This window comes from Camelus dromedarius, chromosome X, assembly GCF_036321535.1.
Source record: "Camelus dromedarius isolate mCamDro1 chromosome X, mCamDro1.pat, whole genome shotgun sequence".
Taxonomy (NCBI): domain Eukaryota; kingdom Metazoa; phylum Chordata; class Mammalia; order Artiodactyla; family Camelidae; genus Camelus; species Camelus dromedarius.
The window spans coordinates 41,985,141-42,001,604 of record NC_087472.1 but is presented as its reverse complement, the minus strand read 5'-3'; the positions used below and the strand labels follow the sequence as shown (position 1 = coordinate 42,001,604).

The 16,464-nt window shown below is 35.3% G+C and overlaps 1 pseudogene; it reads right to left on the bottom strand.

The window, feature by feature from the left end:
• Positions 1-5,343: 5,343 nt before the first annotated feature.
• On the bottom strand, positions 5,344-16,258 carry LOC135320258 (tigger transposable element-derived protein 1-like; annotated as a pseudogene).
• Positions 16,259-16,464: the final 206 nt, after the last annotated feature.

Below are 16,464 nucleotides of genomic sequence, written 5' to 3'. Positions count from 1 at the left end.
GTGAAAAAATTATAGTTAAACTTGGGTTATGCATGTGTAGGGTTATATGTTTTAAAATTACAGTGTTTACCAACTGGATCATGCATAGTAGAGTCAGATTTTTGTTGATGAATTATTTGACTAAACTTCCAAGGGCACTGTGGCTATGTTAACAATGCAAATGGTAGAGCCTCGTTTTTCAACATCAGTTTGATCCAATCAGCAACACTATCTATATGGCAGCAGAATGGGCACAGACCAGCAGTATCAGTCTCCCTGTAAGCATCACTAGAGTGACAGAACATAGCTGTATCTTTTCATTGAAACAGATGGGCAGAACCATTCAGTAACATCCCTGCCCTGAGTACAATATAAGGTCACTTGAAACAGAAAGATCAGTTGTATACATACGTATCACCTGGGCCTAGGGGGTAATCTAAACTGCTATAGGCAAATGCTTGTTTCTTCTGTGTCTAGTAACTAGGGAGGATGTAACGTTTTAAGAAAAGTGAAACAAAACTTAGATAAACAACAAGTTTCTACTGTATAGCACAGGAAACTATATTCAATATCTTGTAGTAACTTATAATGAAAAAGAATATGAAAAGGAATATATATACATGTATAACTAAATCACCATGCTGTACACCAGAAATTAACACATTGTAAACCGACCATATTTCAATTAAAAAAAAAAGTGAGATGAAACTTAATGATTGTGCTATGGATACTGCAAATAACAAGAGTCAGTGAAAATATTATTTAAATCCTTGTTTTTTTTTTAATTTATATATATTATCACTGTTCAAAAGGCTAACTTAACTATTTAGGTGTAAAGAAGCCATACTTCATGCTTCCATCTTTCAGTTAATTACCCATTAAACATAGATATTTCAGAATGATACTGTTCAACAACAGAATTGTATCAAAGTCTTTCCTAAAATTTTGGCATGATAATATTTGTAGTCCTGAGAAATGATATTTTAATTAGATCCCTTACTGCTTGGCCACTTATCAGAGATCACTGTGCTAAAAAGGACCCTAAAAGCTTCTTGTCTTTGGACCCTCAACATATTACTATGCAGATTTTATAAGGTGAGGTAATTAATGCCCAGAAAGGTTGACACTTGCACCATCTATTAAAATTTCTAAGTGGTAAGAAGAAAAGATGGACTAGACTATATGTGTGTATGTGTTGCAAATGTTCATTAATATTATTACTAAAGCTATTTGCATCTCTACTTCTTGTTGAAGGTTAAGTGGCTAATGAAGAAAAGACACGGGTTGTTCAATAGTTTTCTCCACTGTCATGCCTAGTAGTAACTTTTTGAACTAGTCCTAGGATACCTTGATTTCCTCAGAGGAAAAAAAAATTAGCTCAATTTAAATTTCAGACTAAATAACACCACAGAAACAATTTTGCTATCAGCATCTCAATGCTGATTCAGCATACTGCGGTTCTTCCAGAGTCATGTTTCTGTACTTCAGTGGAATCATATGTGTAGCACTCTATCATCCTCATCATCATCTAAGTAAGTAAAACCCTCTGCTCATAACATTTCTTCTTCTACCTGTACAATAAAGTCAGAGAACTAAGCCTAGCATCCTGAACAAACAAAACTAAACAAAAAGCATACAGATCAAGCTTGTCTACTTAATGGTACAGTTGGGTAGAATACCTAAAATTCTCTTTTGGTGGCTAATCTTCCAAAAGTGTCCCTTTGCCTAAGACCCCATGAATTGGGCAATGAGTCACTACAATCTGAACTAATTTATTAGAAGATGATATCAATATTCACAAATAGTTTTTCTCTTCCCACTCCCATCACTCAAACCAGCCCAGTTTACATCCATACATAGTAAAATTTTAGATGACCATAAAGGAAATTCTAGCTCTGAGTTTGGCTTATCAGTAAGTACCTAAAGCAAACTGACTTTTCTTTGTAAATATACAGAGCCATCACTAATTCTTCTGTCACTCACGTAGATCTAACTTAGGAATCCACCCTCTTGCTGTGTTACATAGCATCAAATTTCCTGAGTGCCAAATTACTGAATTATCTAATGATTCTTATTTTCTAACTACTAACATCTTTCAGCATTAGGTGCTACAATAAAGTCACAGGACTTTCTTTTATCCTTCCACCTTTTATGCTAAAATGAGTCATTTCAGGAAATTTAAGTCCCTGCCTTAATTATATTATAAATCCAAGTCTAATTAAGCATTGCACCCTAAAATCAAGTAAACACTGGTTTTAACCAGGATTAAAACACACCTCTACAATAGATAAATGCCCATTGTGTATAGAGACACTGGTAATTTCCAATAACAGAGGCCTACGGGGTACATTAGGAATGTTGAGAGATCTACATTAAATGACGACTCATGCAGGACACATATTCCTGGCCTGCAAACTTTCAGTTCAATACGATCCAACATATTTTTATGTGCTTGGGCTGCATGACATAAACAACCACATGCTGACACCTACCTTGCTAATTACGTAAGAACTTGAGCCCCCTATGGAAACTATAAGTTGAGTACTATCAGCTACACCGTGAGATTAGATTTCAAGTTTTTTCTCAAATGGGGGAGAAAAGAGCCCTAGATTTATATTTTTAATTTAATTTTTTTTATTGAAGTGTAGTTGATTTACAATGTTAGTTTCAGGTGTACAGCAAAGCCATTTAGCTATACATATACATATATATATAAATTCTTTTTCAGATTCTTTTCCATTATAAGTTATTACAAGATACTGAATCTAGTTCCCTGTGCTATACAGTAGGACCTTGGTGTTTATCTACTTTATATATAATAATGTGTATCTGCAAATCTCAAACTCCTAATTTATCACTTCCCCCAAAAAGGGTCCCAGATTTATGACCCCAAGAAACCTTACTCCTTTCCTTTCTCCTTTCTTGATTAGCTTAGCAAAATGAACACAGTGATATATGCAAAGTGCAGTGAAATGACTAATTTGGTCCTGGTGTAGTACTTGAGCCAATCTCCCAAATCTCTTGTAGCAATTAACAAATACAAGTATAAAAGAAAGGGATGGAGGAAGGGAAGAATTAACTAAAAGTCATAATTAATATTACACTTAATTTCTATCATGTAGCTGTTCACATGCTTTATTATAGTATATGACTAAGGAATGAATTAATATAAGTTCATCAAATGTTAAAACTTCTTATGAAATAGCTTTATCCGTGCTGGCTAAGGCTACAGTTAGAAAATTATGCCCCAAATTATAATACTCTCTTGATATTTTTCTAAAGAGAGTTGAAATAAATCGCTGAGTGAAAAATTAAAACTACTTCTATTCATGACAGGATTTTCATTATCTGAAAAGAGTTTCAAAATTGTCAGTTATTTTCCCTCTAATCATTCTGGACTGAAGATTACCTAATGTGAAAGCTAAACTTTATTTAAGTCCAAAATGATTCAGAATCATAGTAACTAACGCTTCACAACCACTAATTGAGACTTGGAATCGTCCCAATCAAAAACCTTTCATCTACAGTTTCTAAAATGATTTTATACAGGCTCTATAATCCACATATAGAATTGCTTCATTCATTATGCTGTGAAAAAATGTGAGGTGAAGACTAGAGGCTATTAACATTTCAGATATTTTACTGATAAGCTGTGGCAAAAATCTGTTGTATCCCTGTGGTCCAAAATTGTCATATAAAATTAAACTTCACTTGAATATTGAAAATTATCATTCATACTCTTTTTTGGAATCGTTCACTTCTGGTTACAAATGGCCACACCCCCGGATGGTGAAGTGAAAGAATGAAAAAAAAAAACCACACGATGTGAAGAAATCTTACACCAAATGAATTATATTGTTGGCTGATGTTTTTTCCATAGTGAACTTAAATATGAAAAAGAATGGAGAGCTATCTCCCTCTTGTAGAGAAGGCTGTGAGGCTCGGTTAACTGCATACTGAAGTCAGCTTATTAGAGAGTATGCCTTGCTTCTGCTGTGTCAGCACATTTCTCAAAGCAGGGATCCTGAGACATGAAGGTTGCCTCCAACTTTCAAGCCACCCAGTTGCTTTAGCCCCTTGATTCCAATTATCTTCACCTCCATTCTACTTCAGTCACCACTGCCAGCCACACCCTCGATGCAGTTATCTTCCGGAACTCAGCAACTCTTAAAATACTATATTGAACTATATAACATTCTCCAAATCTACAGTGTCTTATTCTTTTAACTTGCTCAATCACGAACTCCTACTTTTCTTCAATTGCACAGACACAGCTAGTCGCTTTTTTCCTTACCTAGCTTAAATCTCATTGGCCATCACATTAAGCAGCCTCTTGCCTAAATCCCAATATCCCTTCTACAACAGTTCTAACGTGTCATATGACTGACAACCCATCAACCATGGATCAATCTATGTCTCCAGGGCTATACTTGGTTGCAGGAGAAAAATAAGCAATTGTGAAAATCAGTGGCATTATAAATGCAGGATCTCCAACTTCAAGTGAAGTCTCATTGATGTCTGATAATATTTCATTATTACACTACATATACCTCTTCTAGTATCCATAGTTACTGTTTCAAAACTTCTGCATTTTTCTCAAATCTCTAATGTCATCATATCTTTCCTACTCTTGGCAAGAGACCTGACCTCCTGCTTTCCAGTAGGAGTTAGAAGATACCCAACGGTAGGAAGTAGCAGGGAAGTGGTAGGAAATAGCTTGAAGGTAGCACAGTGCCCTTCCACGACTGTAGTCAGGATGAATCAACCCATGCCCTGTCCAAGCCCCCACTGGAGGATCACATGCACGTCCCTCTGCTCACCCTCTGCCAGGGTAACACCGCACCATCTAATACTTGTAATATGACCCTGACCCATTTACTTGTTGCTCAGCTAAACATCTACTTTAAAAGAATCAAAAAATAAAGATATTCTCAAATAAAGACAGATACTTATAGTCTAATAGACTTCCACTGTGTATGTAAGGAATGCATATATTTCAGTAAAACAGAAATCAAACTAATTTTTTTTTAAAAACCTGAGTGGTTTGAAGTAATGGATAGAAAACTACTTGCCAAAAAGATAGGTAACAATAGACCAAAAAAAAAAAAAAGACAAAAATTGACCACAGGCATACTTCAGAGATGTTGCAGGTTTGGCTCCAGACCACCACAATAAAGCGAGTGTCTCAGTGAAGCAAGATATATGAATTTTCTGGTTTCCCAGTGATTATAAAAGTTATGTTTACACTATACTGTAGCCCATTAAGTGTGCAATAGCATTATGTCTAAAAAAACAATGTACAAATGTACATACCTTAATTAAGATATACTTTATTGCTAAAAAAAAATGCTAGGCATCATCTGAGCCTTCAGTGAGTCCTACTCTTTTTGCTGGTGGAGGGTCTGGTCTCGATGTTGATGGCTGCTGACTGACCAGGGTGGTGGTTGCTGAAGGCTGGTGTGGCTATGGCAATTTCTTAAAATAGGACAACAATGAAGTTTGTCACATCGATTGACTCTTCCTTTTATGAGCTATTTCTCTTTAGCAAGCAATGTGATTTGATAGCACTTTATACAGAGTAGAACTTCTTTCAAAATTGGAGTCAATCCTCTCAAACTCTGCATTGCTTTATCAACTAAGTTTATGTTGTATTCTAAAACCTTTGTTGTCGTTTCAACAGTCTTCACTTCATCTTCACCAGTAGTAGATTCCAACTCAAGAAACCACTTTCTTTGCTCACCCATGAGAAGCAACTCCTTATCCTTACAAGTTTTATCACACAATTGTAGCACTTCAGTCACATCTTCAGGCTCCATTTCTAATTCTAATTCTTTTGCTATTTTGACCACATCTGCAGGTACTTCCTCCACTGAAGTCTTGAATCCCTCAAAGTCATTGATGAGAGTTGGAATCACCTTCTTCCAAACTCCTGTGAATGCTGATATTCTGATCTCTTCCCATGAATGACAAATACTCTTGATGGCATCTAGAATGGTGAATCCTTTCCAGAAGGTTTTCAATTTACTTTGCCCACATCCAACAGAAGAATCACTATCTGTGGCAGCTGTAGCCTTATGAAATGTATTTCTTAAGTAATAAGACTTCAAAGTCAAAATTATTCCTTAATCCATGGGCTACAACATGGATGCTGTGTTAGCAGGTATGAAAACAATATTAACCTCACTGTACATCTTCACCAGAGCTCTTAGATGACCAGGTACACTGTCAATGAACAATATTTTGAAAGGAATCTTTTTTTCTGAGCAGTGTGTCTCCACACACAGTGGGCTTAAACTATTTAGTAAACCATGTTATAAACAGATGTGCTGTCATCCAGGCATTGCTGTTCCATTTATAGTGCACAGACAGAGTAGATTTAGCAGGATTCTTAAGGGCCCTCGGCTTTTCGGAACGGTCAATGAGTACTGGCTTCAACTTAAAGTCACAAGTAGCATTAGCCCCTAACAAGAGATTCAGCCTGTCTTTTGAAGCTTTGAAGTCAGGCACTGATTTCTCACTAACTATGGAAGTCCTAAATGATATCTTCTTCCAATAGAAGGCTGTTTTCTCTACACTGGAAATCTGTTGTGTACTGTAGCCACCTTCATTAATTATCTTACCTAGATCTTCTGGATAACTTGCTGCAACTTCTACATCAGCACTTCCTGCTTCACCTTGCACTTTTATGTTATGGAGATGGCTTCATTCCTTAAACCTCATGAGCCAACCTCTGCTAGCTTCAAACTTTTCTTCTGTAGATTCCTCACCTCTCTCAGCCTTCACAGAACTGAAGAGAGTGAGCCTTTCTCTGGATTAGGCTTTGGTTTAAGGGAATATTGTGGCTGGTTTGATAATCCAGACCACTAAAACTTTCTCCACATCAGCAATAAGGCTGTTTTGCTTTCTCTTCATTCATGTGATAAGCACAAATAGCTTAAATTTCCTTCAAGAACTTTTCCACTACAGTCACAACTTGGCTAACCATTTGACACAAGATGTCCAGCTCTCAGCCCATTTCAGCTTTCACATGCCTTTCTCACTAAGATTAATCTTTTCTAGCTTTTGATTTCAAGTGAGAGATCTGTGATTCTTCACTTAAATACCTAGAAGCCATTGTAGGGATATTAGCTGACTTAATTTCAATATTGTTGTGTCTCAGGGAATAGAAAGGCCCCAGGAGAGGGAGCGAAATGGGGGAATGAATGGTTGGTAGAACAGTCAGAACACATACGACAATTATTAACGAAGTTCACCATCTTATATAGCAGGGTTTGCGGAGCCTTAAACAATTACAATAGTAACATTAAAGATCACTGATCACGTACGACTATAACAAATAAAATAATAATGAATAAGTTTAAAATACTGTGCAAATTACCAGAACATGACACAGACATGAAATGAACAAATGCTGTCGGAAAAACAGCACCGATAGACTTGCTCTGTACAGGGTTGCCATAAACCCTCAATTTGCCAAAAAACCCTACAATATCTGTGAAGCACAATAAAGCAACATGCAATGAAACAAAGTATGCCTGTACATGAAATAAGAAAAATGACTAAATTTGAGGATATAAAAACATGATGTAACTAAAATATGAGACAGCACTAACATTTAATAAGGCTTGGGGTAATCAAGGTTAAAGTTTTTTAAAGACCCTTCTGCTTAGGAACAAGATTACAGGTGTTGATTAAAGTTTATTCTTTGCTAACTATGTAAGAATTAATAACGACCATTTCAGGGTAGTCATTAAAATAATAAAAATTTAATGTTTAACTTTCAAACCAGTAAAACCATTGTGGAATATGGGGAAAAAGGAAACTCAATTCAAACAAAAGGAGAAAAAGCAGGAAAAAAATCAAATGAAAAACATGGTAGAGACAAAAGACAAAATATGATGGTAAAAATATATGCAAATATATCAGTAATGTACAAAATGCTTATGTATTAAACTTACCATTCAAAAAACAAATTATTAGAATATATTTAAAATATATCTGCAACATTGATGGTGGTAATGTAAAATGGCACAACCACATTGAAAAACAGTGTAACTTTTTTCTAAATTTAAATATACCCTTTCTGTATGATTCTGCAATTATACCCCTAAGTATCTACCTAAGAGAAATGAAAACACATATTCATGAGAAGACCTGTACATAAATGTTCATATGAGCTTAATTCATAGTAGTTGAAAACTGGAAAAAACATAAATGTCCATCAACAAGTGAATAGGTAAATAAACTGGGATATCCCTCCATCCATCCTAAGTAGTGTAAGATGGCTGAACACATGCCACAGACAATGGAGACAGATGAGACTGACAGCAGCTTATTAGTGACAAACACTCATAGCCTGGGAGAAAAGAACACTGCACACTATGCAGAGTTACATGGAAGTGGAACAAAGGAGCAGAATGAACTGGCAGGGATATGGTAGACTCTTCCCCTGCAGTAACAAGGCGTGTGATTGCCCCTGCACAAATGGACAATGACAGAGCTCAACAGGAAAAAAAGGGCAATCCCTGGGGAAGCAGGAGAAGATGATTTCCAGAGCAACCACATTATAGTATTCAAGTGTCCAGTTCATAGCAATAAATGCCCACATTAATAAAAAAAATAAAGAGCTCAAATAAACAATCTAACTTTAAAATTCAAGGAACTAGAAAAAGAAGAACAAAATAACCCAAAGTTAGTAGGAGGAAGGAAATAACAAAGGTCAGAAAGGAAATAAATGAAATAGGGGCTAAAAAAAAACATAATAGATCAACAAAACTAAGAGCTGGTTCTTTGAAAAGATAAAACAGACAAACCTTTAGCCAGACTCATCAAGAAAAAAAGAGAAGACTCATGTAAATAAAATCAGAAATGAAAGCGAAGAGATTACAACAGATACCACAGAAATGCAAAGGATCATAAGACCACTATGAACAATTCTATGCCAACAAATGGGACAACCTAGGAAAAGATGGTAACAATTTCTAGAAACATATAACCTACCAAGACTGAATCAAGAAGAAATAGAGAATCTGAACAGAATGATTACTAGTAAGGAGACTGGATCAGCAATCAAAAACCTCCAAACAAACAATAGTCCAGTACCAGATGATTTCGCTGGTGAATTCTACCAAACATTTAAAGAATTAATACCGATCTTTCTCAAACTCTTCCAAAAGAACTGAAGAGAGGGGAACATTTACAAACTCATTTAATGAGACCCACATTACCCTGATACAAAAACCAGACAAGGAGACTACATGAAAAGAAACTTACAGGCCAATATCCTCAACAAAATACTAGCAAACACAGGGGCAAAAATCCTCAACAAAATACTAGCAAACCAAATTCAACAATACATTAAAAAGATCATACACCATGATCAAGTGGGATTTGTTCCAGGGATGTAAAGATGGTTCAACATATGCAAACCAAGCAATGTGACACACCACGTTAAAAAAACAAAGTGTGAAAATCATGATCATCTCAATAGATTCAGAAAAGGCATTTGACAAAATTCAACATCCATTCATGATAAAAACTCTCAACAAAGTGAGTATAGAGGGAACATACCTCAACATGATAAAAGCTATGTATGACCAGCCCAAAGCTAACATCATAAGCAATGGCAAAAAACTGAAAGCTTTTGCTCTAAGATCAGGAACAAGACAAGGATGCCCACTCTCAGCAGTTTTATTCAACACAGCATCAGAAATTCTAGCCAGAACAATCAGGCAAGAAAAATAAACAAAAGGCCTCCAGACTGGAAAGGAAGGAGTAAAACTGTCTGTATCTGCAGATGACATGATATTACATACAGGAAAATCTAAAAATTCCACAAAAAAAACTGTTAGATCTAATAAATAAATTCAGTAAGGTTGCAGAATATAAAATCAATATTAAAAAATCTGTAGTGTGTCTTATACCTTAATAACAAACTACTAGAAAGAAAAATTAAGAAAAAAACCCAATAACAACTGCATCAAAAAGAATAAAATAATGAGGTACAAATTTAACCAAAGAGGTGAAAGACCTGTATGCTGAAAACCATAATAAATTAATGAAAGAAATAGAAGAAGATAAATAGTTGGGAAGATACTCCATGCTCATGGATTATAAAAATTAATATTGCTAAAATGACCATACTGTCCAATGCAATCTACAGATTCAATGCAATCCCTATCAAAATTAAAATGGCATTTACCACAGAAATAGAACAAATTTTTTCTTAATTTTTATGGAAACACAAAATAGCCAAAATACCTAAAGCAATCTTGAGAAAGAATAAAATGGGAGGCATCACACTTCCTGATTTTAAACTATATTACAAAGCTATAGTAATCAAAACATGTTAACATGTTTTCTTATTGGCATAAAAACAGACACATAGATCAATGGAACAGATTAGAGAGGCCAGAAATAAATCCATGCACATACAGTCAATTAATTTACAATAAACATAGGAGCCAAGAATATACAATGGGGAAAGGATATTCTTTTCAATAAATGGTGTTGGAAAAACTGAATAGCCATATGCAAAAGAATGAACCTGGACCCCTATCTTACACCATGCACAAAAATCAACTCAAAATGGATTAAAGACTTGAATGTAAGAACTGAAAATGTAAAACTCCCAGAAGAAAACATAGGGTGTAAGTTCCCTGACATCAGTCTTGACAAGAAATAACAAGTGTTGGCAAGGATGTGAAGGAAAGGCGACCCTCATGCACAACCAGTCAGAATGTAAATTGATGCAAAAACTATGGAAAACACTATGGAGATTCTTTAAAAAATTAAAAATAGAACTACCATATGATCCAGCAATTCCACTTTTGGGTATTTATCCAAAGAAACTAAATCATTATGTTAAAGAACCCATGTTCACTGTAGCATTATTTACAATAGTTAAGACATGGAAACAACCTAAGTGTCCATCAATGGATAAGTGGGTAAAGAAAATGTGGTACATAATTACATACAATGGAATACCATTCAGCCATTAAAAAGAAGGAAATCTTGCTACTTGCAACAACAACATAGATGGTCTTTGAGGGTCTTACGCTAAATGAAATAAGTCAAACAGAGAAAGACAAACACCATGTTATCACAGTACCATGATATCATATCATTTATATGCAGAATCCAATTTAAAAAAAACAGAGAACAGACTGACAGTTGCCGGAGACAGAGGGTGAGTGGTGGGCAAAATGGGTAAAAATGGTTAAAAAGTACAAACTTCTAGTTTTAAAATAAGTCCTGGGGATGTAATGTACAGCCTGCTTACTATGGTGAACAGTACTGTACTGTATATTTGAAAGTTTCTAATACAGTAGATCTTAAAAGTTCTCATCATAAGAAAAAATATTTATAACTATAAGTGGTGATGGATGTTAACTCAATTTATTCTGGTAATTATTTCACAATATAAACAGAGATCAAATCATTATGTATGCACCTAAAACTAGTACAATGTTATATGCCAATTATATCTCAATTTAAAATTGAGAGGATAAAAAAAAATCCTCTACATGGCAATCTAAATTTCTGACTCTTACAGATCAGACCCAGTTACAAATATTTTAACTCAGTTACCTATATGTACAGATGGTCTATGACTTACAAAGGTCTGACTTAGGATTTTTCTACTTTACAATGGTGCAAAAGCAATAGGCATTCATTAGAAACTGTACTTTGAATTTTGACATTTCTCTAGGCTAGAGATATACAGTACAATACTCTCTTGCGACACTAGGCGGCAGCAGGGAGCAGCAGCTCCCAGTCAGCCCTAGGACCACAAGGGGAAACAACTGATACACTTACACAACCCCATTCTGAACCCATACAACCATTCTCTTTTTCACGTTCAGTACAATATTCAATAAATTACATGAGATATTCAACACTTTATTAGAAAATAGGGTTTGTGATAGATGATTTTGCCCTAACGTAAACTAGTGTAAGTGTTCTGAGCACATTTAAGGTAGACTAAGCTAAGCTATGATTTTCAGTAGGTTACGTTGTATAAAATGTATTTTCAACTTACAATATTTTCAACTTACAAAAGGTTTGTTGAGATGTAACCCCATCACAGGCTGAGGAAGATATGAACATTTAAGACTATTAGACTATGTCTTCTGACTATGGGTTCGGAAAATGGGATCACTATACTCATTAAGTCACCTGGCACTTATGGGGAAAGGTGGATGGGCTTTAAAATATACTGAATTTCATTGTTAAAGTAACACTTGCTACATAAAATTCAAACAATACAAAAAGGTATAAATTGAAAAATGAAGGTCCTAGTCCCTAGATAACCAGAATTGTTTCTTCTGGCTCCTTATAGATATTTTCTACACACATACAATCATTTCTCTATCTACCCTTCTTTTGTCACAAATGATGTTGTACGTTACAGACTGTTCAGTACTTTGCATTTTTCAGTTAATATAGCTTGAATATATTTTCATGTCATGACAATGTATGTCAATAATCCACATGTAGAGTAGGGTTATCAATCTGTCTACATTTCCGAGGTGGATAATATAAATTAAAGAAGTGATTTGGATAGAAGAAAAATAATTCCCCTGTATAAGAAAAACAAACAAACAAACAAACAAATATTAAAAACTTTTGGGTATCAAAGGACATTATCAAGAAAGTGAAAAGACAGCCTTTAGAAAGGAAGAAATACTTTCAAAGCATGTATCTAATAAGGGTCCAGTATCCAGACTATATAAAGAGCTCTTACAACTCAACAAGAAGACAACCCAATTAAGAAATGGGTAATGGAGCTGAATAGACATTTCTCCAAAGAAAATCTACAAATGGTCAATAAATACATGAAAAGATGTTCAACTTCATTGGTCATCAAGGAAATGCAAATTAATCAAAACCACAATGAGATACCACTTCACACACACTTGAATGGCTATTTTTTTTTTTAATGGAAAATGAGAAGTGTTGGTGCGAATGTGGAGAAGTAGGAACCATCACACACTGCCAGTGAGGATGTAAATGTTGCAGCATCTTTGGAAAACACTGTGGCAGTTCCCAAAAGGATTAAAAATAGTCTTACCACATGACTCCCCAATTCCACTCCTAGATATGCCCCAGAGAAATGATAACATATATCCACAAAGAAACTTACATACTAATGTTTAGAGCAGCATTATTCATATCAGTCAAAAGACAGAAACAAATGTCCATCAACAGATGAATGAATAAATAATCTGTAATCCATATGCACATTGGAATTATTCAACCATAACAAAGAATGAAGTACTGACACATGCTACAACTTAGGTGAGCCTCAAAAACATTACACTAAAATAAAGAAGCCAAACACAAAGGGTTATATATTGTATGATTCTTTTCAGATACGATATTCCATATAGGCAAATCCATAGGGACAGAAAGCAGATTAGGCATTGCCAGTGCAAAGCATATACCTAATAAGGGTCTTGAGGTGGGGTGATTACTTAACGGGGACAAGGTTCTGCCAGGGTGACAAAAAAGCTTTGACACTAGAGGTGGTGAATGCAACAACACTGTGAATGCCTTAAGTACACTGAATTGTATGCTTTCAAATGGCTGATTGTACATTACATGAATTTCACCTCAATTTAACAACAACAACTACATATATATATATATATATATATATATATATATTGCAAAGGGAATGTTCAATTTGCTCAGGAGAACCACCATCCTGAAAGCCTCCAGTCCATTAGCTTTTGTTGAACTAAGGACAGGTGAGTTTTCCATATTCTTTACAGTGGACTTGGGATTTGGCTTGAGGAGTAGTGAACTAAAGAGGAAATAGCAACGGACTCAGAAGGAATGTTCTTGATTTCTTGCTGTACATTTCAGAAAAGAATAAAACATTGTTTTCTTTAAAAAAAAAAAAAAGGAACAAAAGAAAAAACAGGGTAGATGCTTATTTTAAAAACTACTCTGAAATATTTCCAAAGTGTAATAAGAATGATTTTGGGGGTAGAAAAAAACAGTTACATTGAACACATAAAAAGAACCAAGACGAGACAATATAAATTCTCCCTGCCTAGTAACTTTAAAAGCCTTGAACCAGAGTAGTTTTTGTTTGTTGTTTTTTTTTCTAATGGTCTTCATGTGGAGGAGATTTTCAAACTGTGCTGGAGAGCCGTTTCATCACAAAATCACAAATGGCAGAGCTTATAAGCAAACACCCCACAAGGAATGCTGACTTTCTTAACCCCTCTCCATCCTTTGGCCTGAGAGAAATTTTCATTGTGGATGTAATTCTCAATTTCCACACTGTGATAATCCCCCAATGGTGAGCCCATTACCTAGAGCTGTTGACCTTCACATTATGCTAGGGGAGGGGAGTAGGTACACTGAGCACCTTGACACAGAGCACCATGGGCAACTGGTTCTCTTCTTCCTCATTGCTTGACACTGACAATAAAGCTACTTCTAGCTACGTTAATGACTCTCACAAAGGAACCAAGAAAAACATGTTTTGTGTAGTTTCCATAATCATACAGCCCCATCTGATGAGTTTCACTGGAGAGTGCTGCGAAGTAAGTCAATTTTACTTTCTAAAAAGTAAATTCAAACAGGATCTCTAATTCAGTTGTGCATTTACCGCCAATTTAACACTGGTGTTTGAACTCAAGCATTTGAGTATCTGTTTAATTTAACATGATTACAACTGTTTATTATTCCCCTTCCTCACATCTCTGTTAAAGCCACTCCTTCTAAAACCACTAGCACCAACCTCTAAGATGTCAACTGCAAGGGAAAATAAAGGTAAAAGAAGGAAAAGTTTTCCCCAAACATCCTGGCAAATCACAGGTAAAGGAAATGGCTTATGAACCTGCCTCATCTAATAAAGACAGTGCCTGATAAATGCAAGGCTTAAACTACTAACACATAATGACCATGAGCAGACAGATGTTATCAGCAGATTTACTCCCGCACGGCAAATGCATGTTAGAGAGCTGACAGACACTCACTGAGGTAGCTAAATATATATATATTTTTAATCCTAAGAAACTCCTGATAACCCCAGAGAAAGAATGAATGACTTTAGTATCAGGTGTGACAGGAGCAAAATGTAACTTAAAGAAGAGGGCTAATGAGAAGCACAGGAGATTTTATTGTTGTTTCGTTTTGTCTTCTTTTGTTGGTAAAAGAAGTCAGTCCCAGTCACCATCATACTATGTAAGCCTCAGCTGAGCATAGGTGCGCTAGATCTAATTCTGCTGTCTCCGACACTATTGATCTGTCCGTCTGTAGGTAATTATACAAAAAAGGTTGGAACAGACATCAGGTCTTGATGTCAGAGTCTATCTTACAACTGTACATAGATGCTTCCTAAATCCAACTTAAAGTTTTTATTAGGCTCCATTGTAAATATGGGATATTATTATTCTGCAGTAACATTTGTCCAATAAATACTTTTCCAGGATATATAAGTTCCATAGATTTGCACAAATACTGTTATCTCTTCCTATTCTTCACTCCAAAAAACCCACAACTTTCTTCAAGAGGCTTAGAACCACAAACACACATCGTCCTTACTAGTATATGAATTTTAGTCATGGCACCAATTTTGGTCCATTAAGTTTTCTTCAGCTCATTTATGTAGCCATGCCACACTGCAGAGACCTAGCAAATAACCCCACTGCTTGTGTAGCATTACGTTTGCCTAAGCCAGGACCCAGAAAGACCACATCAAATTTATTGTGCATATAGAGACAAAGCTGCAGTTGCCCACAGTTATTCTTGAAATTATGTTTTAAACTATAATGTATATTGTCCTTCTTTCTCTGTCCTTTCTAGAGAGGCACAGGCAGGATATACAGTAAATCTAATTAATTCAGATTCCATTTCTTCATAACTTTTGTATTTCAGGAAAGGGTCAGGTATGATTTAAACTTTGCAATGTCCCTTCCCTCAAAGAAGGAACTTTTCAACTAACATCTGGCATTTTATACCTCCTTTTATATACAAATATTTGATGCAGAAATGGTAAATTTATATGTATACATGAAAACAAATCTCCTGAGGTCCTTAATTCGATTTAATTTTGTTTGATTTGTTTTAATTATTGACACTTGAAATTATTCAAATGGCACTTCAGAGAGATCTTCCATGATCTAAACTTTTCAGTAACAAAGGCTAGCTTTCCGGTCAGCCCGAATTGGTAAGGCTGAATTCACATTAATTTTCTCTGGGGATTCCTTAAAAAACTAAAAATAGACTTACCATATGACCCAGCAATCCCACTTCTGGGCATATATCCGAAAGAAACTAATTCGGAAAAATGCATCCTAGTGTTCATAGCAGCACTATTTGCAATGCCAAAGCATGGAAGCAATCTAAATGTCCATCTAAATTGGATAAAGAAGTTGTGGTGTATATACATATACACACACACATGCAGACACATACACACATACAATGGAATACTACTCAGCCATAAAGAATAAAATAATGCCATTT